Source organism: Triplophysa dalaica, chromosome 5, assembly GCF_015846415.1.
Source record: "Triplophysa dalaica isolate WHDGS20190420 chromosome 5, ASM1584641v1, whole genome shotgun sequence".
In the NCBI taxonomy this organism is placed as follows: domain Eukaryota; kingdom Metazoa; phylum Chordata; class Actinopteri; order Cypriniformes; family Nemacheilidae; genus Triplophysa; species Triplophysa dalaica.
Genome location: NC_079546.1, coordinates 18,017,483 through 18,035,781, shown reverse-complemented (window position 1 = coordinate 18,035,781; position 18,299 = coordinate 18,017,483). Strand labels below are relative to the sequence as shown.

Below are 18,299 nucleotides of genomic sequence, written 5' to 3'. Positions count from 1 at the left end.
CAGTGATGTAACCGTGAAGTCGATCCAAATTGATCTATAGTGTAGCCATGAACTCTTCTTTGAGATTGTTGTGTTTGTGACTACACGGCTATTCATGCTAAATCATGCTGGGCTTGCTCTGCTGACATCTTTTCAGCTCATGTTGTACTTGCTTTCCCAGTATTTTTGGGGGGATTCAGTGATTTCTGGGTCGGTTGATATACTTTGCTGCTTCAGAAAAGCTCTCAAAAAACACATCTCAGAGTTTATACTGTATGCAATATGTTGTGTATATGTTAAAGGTTTTGAAATAATATAACCTGAACCAACTTCATATGCAGCGTTTGTATGTTAAAGCTACCACCAATTTAGATTTGATTTGAAGAGTGCATTTAAAGTTTGCCGTTTATAGAGCTGTATGTGCTGGGAAACAAGAAGTCGAAAAAGAAGACTAATGTACAAATATGTACTCGCCAGATCTCTACGCTCTACAAACGAACAACGTCTGGTGGTGCCATTCCATAAAGGCAGAAAGTCTCTCTCATGTACCTTCTCTGGATCGGTTACACTTATGTGTAATGATCTGCCTGCTGCTACAAGATCTGGAGATTCTGTGGCAATCTTTAAGAATTGTCTGAAAACACATCTCATCCGTCAACACCTGACTGATCAGTACTGACTTCTACTCTTATAAAAAAAAGTCACTTAGCTTTGTATACTGTGTTAGGTTATATGAGACGAATTCTTTTTTTGATTGCAGTTATTCTTTTGTTGTATTTATGCTGTCCCAATTGCTTCCATTGCATACCCCACCTATAAGTCGCTTTGGATAAAAGCGTCTGCTTAGTGACTAAATGTAAATATATGATAAATGAAATGTAATAAATGCATGAAACTTAGTAACGGTTAGTAAATATATAATGGAATTAATAATGAATGGAATATTGAAATAAAGTGTGATGTAATAAATGAGATAAATCAAATGGAATTGCAAAATAAAATAAAATAGGAAACAAATGTATGTTTTTACTCAGATCTTTTAGTTCATAAGGGTCACAAAATTAAGAATTATTACCTACTAAAAACTTAAATATGTCTCTAAATAATGAGAACATTTTTAAAAGAATGTCAAGCGTATTAAGAAGATGAATACCACCAAAAATCGCACCACATGACATTGCCAGGCGGGCACGGTGGCTTAGTGGTTAGCACGTTCGCCTCACACCTCCAGGGTTGGGGGTTCGATTCCCGCTTCCGACTTGTGTGTGTGGAGTTTGCATGTTCTCCCCATGCCTCGGGGGTTTCCTCCGGGTACTCCGGTTTCCTCCCCTGGTCCAAAGACATGCATGGTAGGTTGATTGGCATCTCTGGAAAAAATTGCGAGCGAGCGAGCGAGCGAGCACACCATCCAGGGTGTATCCTGCCTTGATGCCCGATGACCCCCGTGACCCGAGGTAGTTTGGATAAGCGGTAGAAAATGGATGGATGGATGACATTGCCAATTAATCTTGATGGAAAAATACTAGAATAATTTATTTTAAGATTAGCATTTATTGTTATGTTTGAATAATTGCAATTGATATTATATATTTTTTGCCGGTCGATAATCCTTATGTCATTGACCCACGTACATAGTATTGGTCATTAAAACATATTGGGAACAATATATGAATAAAAATGTGAAAATATTGTGAATTAGTTAAAATCAAACAAAATCAACTAAATAAAATGTCAAGATTTAAAGTCAAAAGAATTTTAAACATATAGAATGTATGGTAACAAGGGGCTTCATTATCTTCTTGTGTCCTTTTATCTACTCTATACATATATGTTTCAAACTTTCAATAGCGTTCGCTTGAGTGTATTTGCTCCATTCTTCTGGAATCTTACCATGATTCTGGATTTTTTATCATAATATCTCTCCAGACCTTCCTGGAATTTGCACACTAACCACTGCCAGTAGAGCAACTTAGATTCATCAGGGGTGATTCTCCACTTTGCATAAACTCCTCCTGCAGATCTATATTGACTGTATTTATACCACTTTTCTGATAAAATGAAACTTCGGTCACTTGCCACTAGACTTGTGCAAAATTCAACATAGAAATCCTCTGTTTTATGGTAATGCAATCCATTCAGTCCCTGTGGCCTATGAAAAGTAACGCTGTGATCTCCATCATGGTTCTCTATTGTGTTGGTGCAGATGGCTCTACAGTACGGACACTGAACCCAACAGCACTGACACAAGTGATCAATCAGAATCTCATCTGGTCTGTAGTTCATATCCAGTTTCTTATTAAATGAATCTGTGCTGAACTTATTGCTGATGTCAGATGTAATTGAAGGAAGTTCTGTTCTTATCACATCTTCTAGAAGTTTGAAATCATCAACATCATCATGTTTAATTCCACTGAAGTCCTTCACAGAGAATATCAGAACATCTGAGAGCTTCTGTGTGAAAAACTTCAACCACACATCAACATTTCCTCTGTTCTCTTGAACATGTTGAGTAGATTCATGTGCTGCTGTCATGATCTTCTTCTGCAGGAGTTCAATGTTCTGATTCATCTTGAGCTGAACACTGTCATGATTCCACCTCTCCTTGTCAGGTATTTCTTGGTCTAGATGTGGAATCATGCAGGATCCTTTATTTCATGTGGGAGCGAGACGATTTCATCTCTCTCTAGTCTGTGTCACTGTTCCTACCCTCCTGTTTCCTAGTTTATGTTAATGACCTTTCCTTTAGTGCTTAATCCCCAGCACCTGTTCCTTGTTAATTATCCTGTGTTTGTTCCCCATAAAGAGTCCTCATGTTTCATTGTCTGTGGCTCGTTCATTGTATATGATACCTGGTCATTGTTGATGTTTTCATGCCCGTTCTTGTGCCTTGCCTTGTTCCTGTTTTCCCACGTCTAGTAAGTGTTAGTTTCAAGTGTTTGTTCCAAAAAGTCTAGTCAGTCTGTGTTCTTGGTAAAGTTTATAATTTACCCTGTCTTATTTTCCCCCTCGTGGGTTTTGTTTTGCCTTTTGTATAGTGTTCTTTGTTTAATAAACCCCTGTTAACCCCTTATCGTCTGAGTCCTGCCTGCAATTGGGTTCTCCAGCCATGTCTTCCCTGAAGAACCATGACAGAACACTAAACTGATCTCTGATGTACTGACTTACTTCATCTCTGATGAACTCTTGAAGTGATCTCTGGGGTTTTTAATGTAGTTGATGTATTTGTCAAAGTTCTCCTCTTCTGCCAGTCTCTCCAGGATGTGTTTTTCCAGATTTGATCGGTTTCCTCTCAGTGATGGACAGTTTGATCTCATCTGCTAAATCTCTGGCGGTCTGTCTGTAGACACAGGATCATTGGCATCTCTGAACATTCTGTGTTGGTCAGTGATTGTGTAGTTTACTGACATGGTTTGCTCGGGAAGACATGACAGGAGAACCCAAATGCAGGCAGAGACAGACGTAGGGGTAAACAGGGGTATTTATTATAAATCTAACAGAAAAATACAAAAGGGCAAAACAAAACCCACAATGGAGAAAACAAGACAGGATACCTTTAACAAAAACAAGAACACGGACTGACTAAACTAAGAAAACAAACATTTGATATAAACACTTACATTAACTAAACTGGACTTACTAAACACGGAGGAAACAGGACTTAGCAGATAAGGAAACAGGAAACATCAACATATCAAACACATTCAGCTTCAGACGAGGTAAGACGTACAATGAACCAGCACAGGACAATGAACACGAGGATGTTTTAAAGGGAAGCAAATCAAGAGGGAACAGGTGAAGGGGATAAACTAATTAACACAGACTAGGAAACAGGAGGGCAGGAACGATGACGCAGACTGAAGAGAGAGAGTGTGAGCGCACATAGGTGCCAAAATCGTCTCTCTCCCACATGAAATAAAGGATCCTGTATGATTCCACCTCTAGACCAAGAAATACCTGACAAGGTGAGGTAAAATCATGACAGTTTACTCTCTTAAACATACATAGAAAACACCAAATCAATTAAGAATTCTCTCTTGAACACATATTTCACTGGTCCTTCCTCATATTCTGTTATTCTTGCTTTGATGTAACCAGTGAGTTCCTGAATGCAGGTCATGTTGCAGCCCATCTTTGAGATATTAAATGACTGAATCGTATCGTCAGTCTGGCAAGAAACATCTGTGATGAATGTTCTTATTTGTGTTTCATCTTTTTTACACAGTCTCTTCCTAGAACACATCAAACTCTCTCTTCAGAGTTTCTTCATCATTTGTTTTGTCTTTGTGTCGTAATGCAAGTTCTTTGCTCTTTTCTAAGAGAGTGTTTTCCTGATATGTCCTCTGAGCATCAGTCTCTCTGTTCAGGTCTCGCTGCTGAAGAATCTCATTTAATTTCTTCTTTTATTTTCTTACAATGTTCTCCTGAAGCTCTGTGATTTTTATTTCAAATGAAGTTTTCACTGAATCAGTGTTTCTGCATCTGTGTCTTTTTCAAATAATTCTGACATTTATTCACTTTTCTTCTTCAGTTCTCCCTGAAGATCTCTTTCATTAACCTCGTGAATTGCTTCATTTTCTATTTTGTTGTGTTGTTTGTTCTTAATTTCTAGCATGAAACAACAAAGAGTCCAGGACCACTTGCTGTATTCTGTCTCCAGTCTCCTGTATGCTGAAATCTCCAGAGAATTTCTGACGCTGAACACAAATTGTTCATTCAGTAAATCCTCCCAGAGATATTGAATCCTCTCACGTAGGTGTGTCAGTGTCATACCAGCTGATTTAGAGGCATGTGAGATAATTGTTTTCTTTAGTTCTTGAATGTTCTCACAGTAGTTTGGGTTTGGTGGTGCCATTGGTGGGCTTCCCTCCCACAGCTGAGCAAAATATTTCACATCATGACGAACATCAAAATTAATGACATCACTGAAACATTCTGCATCACAGACTTCATCTTTAGCAGCGACTTTTGTCATCTCATCCAATGTCTCCAGCAGTCGTCTCTTTCCCTCCATCTTTTTCTCTCCAGCTGTGACGTCTGAAACATTATGATGAACAAACATACAGCTGGGGTTCAGTTTGACCTTCTTCATCCTCAGAAAGGCCTGAACAACAATCTGAAGAATCTGCTGCATCTCAGACGGGTTTTCTCCAAAGATGTTGATCAATGTCAGATGTCCAAGACCAACAACAAATGTGGCCAGTTCATTGTTATTATGTGTTGTGGATTTTCCAGCCAGTTCTAGAGAACAAAGAGCTTCAGTATCAACAACCAGAATATAATCAAACTTTATATGATGTTTCATGTCCTCTTAGACTCTGATTAGCTGCATGAAAGCTCCTCTGGTGCAGCGGCCAGCACTGACTGCAAACTCAAGTCCAAACATGGCATTCAACATGGTGGATTTCCCAGAGCTCTGAAGCCCTAAAACTGACAGAACAAAGACTCTCAATGAGTTTATCTAGAACAGCAGAGATCCAGATAGGAGGAACATGAGCAGCATCTCCATCCATCAGCTCCAGTGGAAATCCAGACATCATCATCTCTGCTGCAAGACTCGGTAGAGAAGAGAAGTTAAACTGAAGATCTGTTTTGTTCTTCTTCACAGATAAACATGATTCATAGATCTGACCGATCTCTCTCATGATGTGCTCCAGACCAAAAGCAGCATCCTGAAGTCCTTTAAATATTCTCTCAAGTTATATTTGTTCAGTCTTGAGTTGTTCAGATTTATCATTATTTTCTCTCAGTTGTAATACTGTTGACCACTTTTCATTATACTTGTGATTTAGGTCAGAAAGATCATCTGAAGTGAATGCATCCAGAAGGATTCTGAGCCATTTCAGGAAAAACATCCTGTTAGCATCCTGTTAGTTCATTTGTTTAATAAAGATCTTTTATAAACTCAGTGATGATAGTTTCATGTTGCTGTTTACGAAGGTTCTCCATTTCTGTTTCTGTTTTACTTTTTTCTTGTTCCTCCCCTTGAGGTTGATGAAGTTCCTTGTTCTTCTGACACCACGGATGCCACAGTTCACCCTGACGAGGCAGAAATGATTCTTTGATTTCTGTCAGAGGTTTATTCTTCAGTAAACTCATCATCTCTTGTGATGCTTCTCTTCCTCTCCTGCAGTCTTCATCATCTTCTTCATCTACTCTGATATCTGAGTGTTATGACACGTCTTCAAGTCTGAACACTGAGGCTGAAGATGAGGGACAATAATTTATAGCTCTTCTGAGTTCTTCAGACACATCTGACTGATTTCTGTCTTTCAGACCAATCTTATATTTTCATTTCCTGCAGATGCAGATACTCTATGCAGATTCATCCTTAGTAAAGATGAATATAAGTAGCTTTGTGTCTCTGTACAGCTCTTGAATCTTTGGTGCGTTTTTTTCATTCTTGTCAAGTTTTGGTAGAAGAACATTGACTGAAAACATTTTAGTGAGAATCTTCATCGGTGTCTTATTGTCTCCGGCATCATCATGAAGATTACAGAAGGCAACACAGTCAGTAAATGTATCTGTGTGTTTTCCAGATGGACAGTACCAGGCGATCTTCACCACTCCATCCATCAGTAGTCTGGTTCTGCTGCTACCTGGACAGTTTCTGGGGAAGAACGTGTTTTGTTTCTCATTGATCAGACTGTTCATCAGATGAGGTTTAGATGAAGACACAGAACCAAACCTGAAGAACGACACCGTTGGAGTTTCTGCTGTGCACATTGACTGGACTTTACTGATGATGTCATTGCCAGGTCTACTGATCTTCCGGCTCTTGTTGATTTGTCTGAATGTCCAGAGAGGAAACTCAATGTGTTGTGTGAATAGATGAGGAACAAGCAGAGGAAGAGCAAACTGACACTGAGCGAGTTTAGTGACCATCAACTGCTTTAAGAGACTATCAGCACAATGAAACACAGCCATCTGAAACACCATCGGGTGAATAGAGTCTGATTTACTTGTTTCTTTAATAGACGACTCAATGAGAACATCATCATACATGTCTCTATCATCTTCACAGTCATTGTCTGTTTGTTGTGTGTGAAGCTCTTTTTCAGGCTCATTAGTTTTAATGTTTCTTGCTCTGTAGTTCATCATCAGTAGTTTCTGTAGATAATTCTTCACCAGCTCTTCTTCAGCACAAGACTCATGAGACTTTACAGAATATTTAGTTATCTCAATGTGGTGAAGTGAATGACTCGTTGCCACGTCATCCTCATTATGTATATAGCCAATGGGGTACCACCCTTAGCGTATATAGACTCTGTGTTCATGCCTCCTGGAATATGTCATTGTTGAAAGCCCGCCCCTTGCCTTCCTCCCAAGAGACCGCGGAGGTATGTGTTTCAGCTGTGCAGCTGGTTGTTTTGATTTTAGTATTAGGTCATGTTGCATTGTTTCTTTATTTTTATTTTGTTTAGTGTGACACTCGGCCATCGAGGCTGCTCGTTGTTTTCGTGGTGACATCCACACATCCACATTGTAAGTTTTAATGTAGCATCGTAACTTTATGGGAAGTATATTTGTTTGAATGATCTGCAATGCATTTTAGTGTGGCGTGCCTTCGGGAGTTCCATCGGTGTGGCGTCTCTTAGTAGCCGCGTAGGAGTGCCAGCTGTTTGTTGACACACTAACAGATCCATCATATGACTTTGTGCCTGTTATTACGTGTGTGGGTGAGCGTGCCGATATTTAATCAGGGTGAGTACATTAACTATCGTTTCTTTTTTAATGACTGACTATGTGATTTCGTGACGTAACCATATCGTCTTAATTGTTTATTCTTTTGTCATTAATGGGTGTTTGCTTTTTGGTTTTTTTGTTTAAGTGGATTGTTTATTTTTATTTAGTTTGTTTCCGTATTCTGCAGGAGCTGGGTATGCCAGGAAGTGGACCGGCGGTGGTAGGCTTTCACTTTAACACTAGGGGTTATTAGTGCTGTTTTATTCCTGATCACTATTTGTGGTGGAGTGTGACTTGAATGGTGGTGTTTCTGCCATATGCAGCTACAACTGGCCTGCTTTCAGGAACTCAGCCCCCCTGCAGTGATTTATTTGTGTTTTTTTTGTTTACGGATCGAGAAAACTTATTGAGTTATTATTTGATTAATTTTTTTCTTTATTAAACATATTTTGGTTAAATTGTGAACTCACGCCTCCTGCCTTTCTTGAGCAAACGGACTGTGTCCTGTTTATTAGATTATCTCCCCGGGAATTCGGGGTGGCGTAGTCACTACTAGTCGGGCCGCGTTTTGCTACATCAAGAACATCTGAAGCTTTCAGTTTATTTTTGTGTTTCTCAAACAGATGTATGTGTTGATGTGGTCTGACCGCTGCTTCTCCTATTTTCTTGATTTCTTTCTGTTGAACACAAAAAAATGTATCTGTAATTAATATACAGCTTGTATGTTGATATAAAATGTCTTTTCTTCATTGTGATTGTACTGTTTTACATACCATTGCAATTGACATATATTTACATTTACATTTATACATGTAATATATTTAGAGATTTAAACATATTTTATATCAGAATGAGAAGAGCTTCTATTGCATACATTTAAGGTAAAGACAAGACAAATTATAATAAAGATTTACAGTGTACAAAGTTATAAAAGACTATTGTAGAGAAATGTGAATAATAACATATGAGAGACACTGTACAGGGTAGTATACAGTATTGTTGGATATACATCTTTACAGATGGTATGTACCAGTGGATCAGCGTGTGCCAGGGTGTGCTGGTGCAACCCACAGTGGCAGCTGCACACCAAAAATAAATGCAGATTTTTTTGAATGTAAATATTTGACAATCGGAATATCAGATACTTCATATCTTAGTTAAAAAGTTAGTGAATATTTTGAATAAAAAAAATAACGTAAAAGTAATACATCACCCAATCTCTGTTTGGAGACAGCTCTTCCCTTCTGCTGTCCTCCAAAGCAGACAAAGAGCTGCTTGAGCTTGCTGGTCCAAGTGGAGGTTCACAACATGGCAGGGGTTGGGTTAACACCATGGCAGGGTTCACCACCTGGTCCCTAAAGGGACTAGTGGGAACTTTAGGGACATAGCCAGGCAAGGGTCTCAGAACCACGTGGGAGTCGCCTGGCCCGAACTCTAGGCACTTATTGGACACAGAGAGTGGATGTATACGGCAAAATACACATTGAGGGTGGAAGGGGAGAGGTTGCTCTCTTACCTTTCCTGGAGGAAGGACAGCACGACACATATCGCACAACTCTACGGATCTTCCCCACGGGAAGAACACCTGGACAAGAGGAGGTGCCACTTGTACGCATACAGGCGCCTAGTGGCTGAAGCTCTGGCCTGAGTGATGGAATTTACAGAATACACAAAATATACAACATTTAATAATCCCTTCTCACAAACAACATAAAATAGAGACTGTGTCTGTCCCCCGGATAAGCAAACATAAGATAATGCGTAAACCTCTTGAAAGTAATTTAATAAACGTTAAACAAATCAAACATGAACAAAATACAGATACTGAACTGTTACGACTCGGATTGCTTAATATTAGATCTCTCTCAAATAAAGCACTTTTTGTTAACGATATGATAACCGATCATAAAGTAGACCTGCTCTGTTTGACAGAAACATGGCTAAAGCCAGATGATTATATTACTCTAAATGAATCCGTTCCCCAAGATTATTACTATAAACACGAGCCTCGTCTAAAAGGTAGAGGGGTAGGTGTCGGTGCACTTTACAATAATTATTTTATCATCTCTCAGAAGTCTAATTTTAAATACAATTCTTTTGAAATCATGGTACTTCACGTATCAACACCTAATACTAAGGACAAAACATTTTTAAAATTTATTCTAGCTATTGTATATAGGCCTCCAGGGCACCACAAAGATTTTATTGAAGATTTTGGTGGGTTCTTATCAGAACTAGTACTGGCCGCAGATAGAGTCCTTGTCGTCGGTGACTTTAACATCCATCTAGATAAAGATACAGATGCCTTGGGAATGGCTTTCAAAGACACTCTTAACTCCATGGGCGTTAGTCAACATGTGTCAGGACCCACTCACCTTCGTAATCATACTTTAGATTTAATACTATCTTACGGTATAAATGTGGACAATGTTAAAATCCTTCAGCAGAGTGAAGACATTTCGGATCATTATCTGATATTATGTCTGCTTCACTGGCCTACGGCTGCAAATCAAACTCCTTGTTACAAATATGGTTGAACGATTACTTCAACTACCAAAGATGAGCTTCTCCATAATCAGTCTGAATTGTCTCAAATATCTAGTATGAGTAAAAACGTTGACAATCTTGACATTACTATTGAAAATTTTAACTCCCCCTTTACGAAACATTAGACACAGTTGCTCCTCTGCGTTTAAAGAAGATTAAAAATGACAGCCCAACACCATTGTATAATGAACACACTCAGGCTATAAAGAGGTATTTCGTATAGCATGGAAGGATAGTACTCAAAAATACAGGAATGCCATAAAAACGTTTAGATCAGCCTACTTTTCATCACTGATAGAAGAAAACCATCACAACCCTTGGTTTTTATTTAACACGGTGGCTAAATTAACATAAAATATGTTGTCAGTGACTTCAGATTCTGGATATCAGCATATCAGTGATGAATTTATGAACTACTTCACTAGAAAAATCCAAGATATTAGAGAAAAAACGTGGACCTTTCGCGTGTTAGGCGAATGTGATAACCGCTACACTACAGAAACATGTACAATTCCTGCATACGTCGTCTATCTGGCGCTGGTTTAAAACAGACCGCGCAAGCGTTGGTCTCATGTTTCAGGAATGATGTTTGGCTTGATTTTTGTCAAAAGCAACACAAGGTTCTTGTCAGATTTCGGTCTGATTTTCCCAGTTACGATCCGGGGCCTTTTACGTGTGATGTGGACGTTAAAACCACTGCATCACAGAAACTAGGACAGCCTAAATAACTGATCAGATCCATTTAGGGTGACCCAAAAAGTGCAAGAAGGAGTATTTCGCATGAACGACATTCAAGTGGACCTGCAGCAAAAGACACGCGTTGTTTCTGCTCGGTCTCGAACCGTGGACCTTTCGCGTGTAAAGCAAACGTGATAACCACTACACTACAGAAAAATGTACAATTCCTGCATACGCCGTCTATCTGGCGCTGGTTTAAAACAGACCACGCAAGCGTTGTACTCATGTTTCAGGAATGATGTTTGGCTTGATTTTGGTCAAAAGCTACAAAAGGTTCTTGTCAGATTTTGGTCTGATTTTGCCCAGTTACGATCCGGGGCCTTTCACTTGTGATGTGGACGTTAAAACCACTGCATCACAGAAACCAGGACAGCCTAAATAATTGATCAGATCCATTTAGGGTGAAGCCAAAAGTGCAAGAAGGAGTGTTTCGCATGAACGACATTCAAGTGGACCTGCAGCAAAAGACACGCGTTGTTTCTGCTCGGTCTCGAACCGTGGACCTTTCGCGTGTAAAGCAAACGTGATAACCTCTACACTACAGAAAAATGTACAATTCCTGCATACGTCGTCTATCTCTCGCTGGTTTAAGACAGACCACACAAGCGTTGTACTCATGTTTGAGGAATGATTTTTGGCTTGATTTTGGTCAAAAGCAACAGAAGGTTCTTGTTCGATTTCGGTCTGATTTTGCCCAGTTACGATCCGGGGCTTTTTACGTGTGATGTGCACGTTAAAACCACTGCATCACAGAAACCAGGACAGCCTAAATAACTGATCAGATCCATTTAGGGTGACCCAAAAAGTGCAAGAAGGAGTATTTCGCATGAACGACATTCAAGTGGACCTGCAGCAAAAGACACGCGTTGTTTCTGCTCGGTCTCGAACCGTGGACCTTTCGCGTGTAAAGCAAACGTGATAACCACTACACTACAGAAAAATGTACAATTCCTGCATACGCCGTCTATCTGGCGCTGGTTTAAAACAGACCACGCAAGCGTTGTACTCATGTTTCAGGAATGATGTTTGGCTTGATTTTGGTCAAAAGCAACAAAAGGTTCTTGTCAGATTTTGGTCTGATTTTGCCCAGTTACGATCCGGGGCCTTTCACTTGTGATGTGGACGTTAAAACCACTGCATCACAGAAACCAGGAAAGTGCAAGAAGGAGTGTTTCGCATGAACGACATTCAAGTGGCCCTCCAGCAAAAGACACGCATTGTTTCTGCTCAGTCTCGAACCGAGGACCTTTCGCGTGTGAGGAGAACGTGATAACCGCTACACTACAGAAACTCTGACTTTGGAAAAACACTTGCCAGTCACAAATTTGAAGGTGTTTCAGGGCAAGATCTTTCAGTTGAGACATCTCAAACAGTCATCTTAGTCTGGAACTAGTCTTAAGCCTTGTCTACGAAACCGTGCATTGAATGCTTAAAGGTTTGTTTAGCTTTTCATTATATTCCACTCTATGGCATAAAGCAGGCTATGTCTCTGCACGTTTTCGAAACGTGGACCTTTCGCGTGTGAGGCGAATGTGATAACCGCTACACTACAGAAACATGAACAAGTCCTTCATACGTCGTCTACCTCGGCTGGTTTAAAACAGACCACGCAAGCGTTTTACTCATGTTTCAGGAATGATGTTTGGCTTGATTTTGGTCAAAAGCAACACAAGGTTCTTGTCAGATTTCGGTCTGATTTTGCCCAGTTACGATCCGGGGCCTTTCACGTGTGATGTGGACGTTAAAACCACTCCATCACAGAAACCAGGTCAGCCTAAATAACTGATCAGATCCATTTAGGGTGACCCAAAAAGTGCAAGAAGGTGTACTTTGCATGAATGACATTCAAGTGGACCTGCAGCAAAAGACACGCGTTGTTTCTGCTCGGTCTCGAACCGTGGACCTTTCGCGTGTAAAGCAAACGTGATAACCTCTACACTACAGAAAAATGTACAATTCCTGCATACGTCGTCTATCTCTCGCTGGTTTAAGACAGACCACACAAGCGTTGTACTCATGTTTGAGGAATGATTTTTGGCTTGATTTTGGTCAAAAGCAACAGAAGGTTCTTGTTCGATTTCGGTCTGATTTTGCCCAGTTACGATCCGGGGCTTTTTACGTGTGATGTGCACGTTAAAACCACTGCATCACAGAAACCAGGACAGCCTAAATAACTGATCAGATCCATTTAGGGTGACCCAAAAAGTGCAAGAAGGAGTATTTCGCATGAACGACATTCAAGTGGACCTACAGCAAAAGACACGCGTTGTTTCTGCTCGGTCTCGAACCGTGGACCTTTCGCGTGTAAAGCAAACGTGATAACCACTACACTACAGAAAAATGTACAATTCCTGCATACGTCGTCTATCTCTCGCTGGTTTAAGACAGACCACGCAAGCGCTGTACTCATGTTTGAGGAATGATTTTTGGCTTGTTTTTGGTCAAAAGCTACACAAGGTTCTTGTCAGATTTCGGTCTGATTTTGCCCAGTTACGATCCGGGGCTTTTTACGTGTGATGTGCACGTTTTAAACCACTGCATCACAGAAACCAGGACAGCCTAAATAACTGATCAGATCCATTTAGGTTGACCCAAAAAGTGCAAGAAGGAGTATTTCGCATGAACGACATTCAAGTGGACCTGCAGCAAAAGACACGCGTTGTTTCTGCTCGGTCTCGAACCGTGGACCTTTCGCGTGTAAAGCAAACGTGATAACCACTACACTACAGAAAAATGTACAATTCCTGCATACGTCGTCTATCTGGCGCTGGTTTAAAACAGACCACGCAAGCGTTGTACTCATGTTTCAGGAATGATGTTTGGCTTGATTTTGGTCAAAAGCTACATAAGGTTCTTGTCAGATTTTGGTCTGATTTTGCCCAGTTACGATCCGGGGCCTTTCACTTGTGATGTGGAAGTTAAAACCACTGCATCACAGAAACCAGGTCAGCCTAAATAATTGATCAGATCCATTTAGGGTGACCCCAAAAGTGCAAGAAGGAGTGTTTCGCATGAACAACATTTAAGTGGCCCTGCAGCAAAAGACACGCATTGTTTCTGATCGGTCTCGAACCGAGGACCTTTCGCGTGTAAAGCAAACGTGATAACCACTACACTACAGAAAAATGTAAAATTCCTGCATACGTCGTCTATCTCTCGCTGGTTTAAGACAGACCACGCAAGCGTTGTACTCATGTTTGAGGAATGATTCTTGGCTTGATTTTGGTCAAAAGCAACAGAAGGTTCTTGTTCGATTTCGGTCTGATTTTGCCCAGTTACGATCCGGGGCCTTTCACGTGTGATGTGGACGTTAAAACCACTGCATCACAGAAACCAGGTCAGCTGAAATAACTGATCAGATCCATTACGGGTGAGCCCAAAAGTGCAAGAAGGAGTGTTTCGCATGAACGACATTTAAGTGGCCCTGCAGCAAAAGACACGCGTTGTTTCTGCTCGGTCTCGAACCGTGGACCTTTCGAGTGTTAGGCGAACGTGACAACCGCTACACTACAGAAACATGTACAATTCCTGCATACGTCGTCTATCTGGCGCTGGTTTAAAACAGACCACGTAAGCGTTGGTCTCATGTTTCAGGAATGATGTTTGGCTTGATTTTGGTCAAAAGCAACACAAGGTTCTTGTCAGATTTCGGTCTGATTTTCCCAGTTACGATCCGGGGCCTTTTACGTGTGATGTGGACGTTAAAACCACTGCATCACAGAAACCAGGACAGCCTAAATAACTGATCAGATCCATTTAGGGTGACCCAAAAAGTGCAAGAAGGAGTATTTCGCATGAACGACATTCAAGTGGACCTGCAGCAAAAGACACGCGTTGTTTCTGCTCGGTCTCGAACCGTGGACCTTTCGCGTGTAAAGCAAACGTGATAACCACTACACTACAGAAAAATGTACAATTCCTGCATACGTCGTCTATCTCTCGCTGGTTTAAGACAGACCACGCAAGCGTTGTACTCATGTTTGAGGAATGATTTTTGGCTTGTTTTTGGTCAAAAGCTACACAAGGTTCTTGTCAGATTTCGGTCTGATTTTGCCCAGTTACGATCCGGGGCTTTTCACGTGTGATGTGGACGTTAAAACCACTGCATCACAGAAACCAGGTCAGCCTAAATAACTGATCAGATCCATTACGGGTGACCCCAAAAGTGCAAGAAGGAGTGTTTCGCATGAACAACATTCAAGTGGCCCTGCAGCAAAAGACACGCGTTGTTTCTGATCGGTCTCGAACCGAGGACCTTTCGCGTGTTAGGCGAATGTGATAACCGCTACACTACAGAAACTCTGACTTTGAAAAAACACTTGCCAGTCACAAATTTTAAGGTGTTTCAGGGCAAGATTTTTCTGCTGAGACATCTCAAACAGTCATCTTAGTCTGGAAATAGTCTTAAGCCTTGTCTACGAAACCGTGCGTTGAATGCCTAAAGGTTTGTTTAGCTTTTCATTATATATTACTCTATGGCTTAAAGCACGCTATGTTCTGCTCGGTTTCGAACCGTGGACCTTTCGCGTGTAAAGCAAACGTGATAACCACTACACTACAGAAAAATGTACAATTCCTGCATACGCCGTCTATCTGGCGCTGGTTTAAAACAGACCACGCAAGCGTTGTACTCATGTTTCAGGAATGATGTTTGGCTTGATTTTGGTCAAAAGCTACAAAAGGTTCTTGTCAGATTTTGGTCTGATTTTGCCCAGTTACGATCCGGGGCCTTTCACTTGTGATGTGGACGTTAAAACCACTGCATCACAGAAACCAGGACAGCCTAAATAATTGATCAGATCCATTTAGGGTGAAGCCAAAAGTGCAAGAAGGAGTGTTTCGCATGAACGACATTCAAGTGGACCTGCAGCAAAAGACACGCGTTGTTTCTGCTCGGTCTCGAACCGTGGACCTTTCGCGTGTAAAGCAAACGTGATAACCTCTACACTACAGAAAAATGTACAATTCCTGCATACGTCGTCTATCTCTCGCTGGTTTAAGACAGACCACACAAGCGTTGTACTCATGTTTGAGGAATGATTTTTGGCTTGATTTTGGTCAAAAGCAACAGAAGGTTCTTGTTCGATTTCGGTCTGATTTTGCCCAGTTACGATCCGGGGCTTTTTACGTGTGATGTGCACGTTAAAACCACTGCATCACAGAAACCAGGACAGCCTAAATAACTGATCAGATCCATTTAGGGTGACCCAAAAAGTGCAAGAAGGAGTATTTCGCATGAACGACATTCAAGTGGACCTGCAGCAAAAGACACGCGTTGTTTCTGCTCGGTCTCGAACCGTGGACCTTTCGCGTGTAAAGCAAACGTGATAACCACTACACTACAGAAAAATGTACAATTCCTGCATACGCCGTCTATCTGGCGCTGGTTTAAAACAGACCACGCAAGCGTTGTACTCATGTTTCAGGAATGATGTTTGGCTTGATTTTGGTCAAAAGCTACAAAAGGTTCTTGTCAGATTTTGGTCTGATTTTGCCCAGTTACGATCCGGGGCCTTTCACTTGTGATGTGGACGTTAAAACCACTGCATCACAGAAACCAGGACAGCCTAAATAATTGATCAGATCCATTTAGGGTGAAGCCAAAAGTGCAAGAAGGAGTGTTTCGCATGAACCACATTCAAGTGGCCCTCCAGCAAAAGACACGCATTGTTTCTGCTCAGTCTCGAACCGAGGACCTTTCGCGTGTGAGGAGAACGTGATAACCGCTACACTACAGAAACTCTGACTTTGGAAAAACACTTGCCAGTCACAAATTTGAAGGTGTTTCAGGGCAAGATCTTTCAGTTGAGACATCTCAAACAGTCATCTTAGTCTGGAACTAGTCTTAAGCCTTGTCTACGAAACCGTGCATTGAATGCTTAAAGGTTTGTTTAGCTTTTCATTATATTCCACTCTATGGCATAAAGCAGGCTATGTCTCTGCACGTTTTCGAAACGTGGACCTTTCGCGTTTGAGGCGAATGTGATAACCGCTACACTACAGAAACATGAACAAGTCCTTCATACGTCGTCTACCTCGGCTGGTTTAAAACAGACCACGCAAGCGTTTTACTCATGTTTCAGGAATGATGTTTGGCTTGATTTTGGTCAAAAGCAACACAAGGTTCTTGTCAGATTTCGGTCTGATTTTGCCCAGTTACGATCCGGGGCCTTTCACGTGTGATGTGGACGTTAAAACCACTCCATCACAGAAACCAGGTCAGCCTAAATAACTGATCAGATCCATTTAGGGTGACCCAAAAAGTGCAAGAAGGTGTACTTTGCATGAATGACATTCAAGTGGACCTGCAGCAAAAGACACGCGTTGTTTCTGCTCGGTCTCGAACCGTGGACCTTTCGCGTGTAAAGCAAACGTGATAACCTCTACACTACAGAAAAATGTACAATTCCTGCATACGTCGTCTATCTCTCGCTGGTTTAAGACAGACCACACAAGCGTTGTACTCATGTTTGAGGAATGATTTTTGGCTTGATTTTGGTCAAAAGCAACAGAAGGTTCTTGTTCGATTTCGGTCTGATTTTGCCCAGTTACGATCCGGGGCTTTTTACGTGTGATGTGCACGTTAAAACCACTGCATCACAGAAACCAGGACAGCCTAAATAACTGATCAGATCCATTTAGGGTGACCCAAAAAGTGCAAGAAGGAGTATTTCGCATGAACGACATTCAAGTGGACCTGCAGCAAAAGACACGCGTTGTTTCTGCTCGGTCTCGAACCGTGGACCTTTCGCGTGTAAAGCAAACGTGATAACCACTACACTACAGAAAAATGTACAATTCCTGCATACGCCGTCTATCTGGCGCTGGTTTAAAACAGACCACGCAAGCGTTGTACTCATGTTTCAGGAATGATGTTTGGCTTGATTTTGGTCAAAAGCTACAAAAGGTTCTTGTCAGATTTTGGTCTGATTTTGCCCAGTTACGATCCGGGGCCTTTCACTTGTGATGTGGACGTTAAAACCACTGCATCACAGAAACCAGGACAGCCTAAATAATTGATCAGATCCATTTAGGGTGAAGCCAAAAGTGCAAGAAGGAGTGTTTCGCATGAACGACATTCAAGTGGCCCTCCAGCAAAAGACACGCATTGTTTCTGCTCAGTCTCGAACCGAGGACCTTTCGCGTGTGAGGAGAACGTGATAACCGCTACACTACAGAAACTCTGACTTTGGAAAAACACTTGCCAGTCACAAATTTGAAGGTGTTTCAGGGCAAGATCTTTCAGTTGAGACATCTCAAACAGTCATCTTAGTCTGGAACTAGTCTTAAGCCTTGTCTACGAAACCGTGCATTGAATGCTTAAAGGTTTGTTTAGCTTTTCATTATATTCC

At 41.2% G+C, this 18,299-nt stretch overlaps 1 non-coding gene and 1 pseudogene across 1 annotated transcript; both read right to left on the bottom strand.

Annotated features, from left to right (window-relative positions):
- Positions 1-1,792: 1,792 nt before the first annotated feature.
- LOC130420402 (interferon-induced very large GTPase 1-like) lies at positions 1,793-9,208 on the bottom strand (annotated as a pseudogene).
- Positions 9,209-16,881: 7,673 nt separating this feature from the next.
- trnal-caa (transfer RNA leucine (anticodon CAA)) lies at positions 16,882-16,954 on the bottom strand. Its single transcript has one exon. It is a non-coding gene; the product is annotated as a tRNA-Leu (tRNA).
- Positions 16,955-18,299: the final 1,345 nt, after the last annotated feature.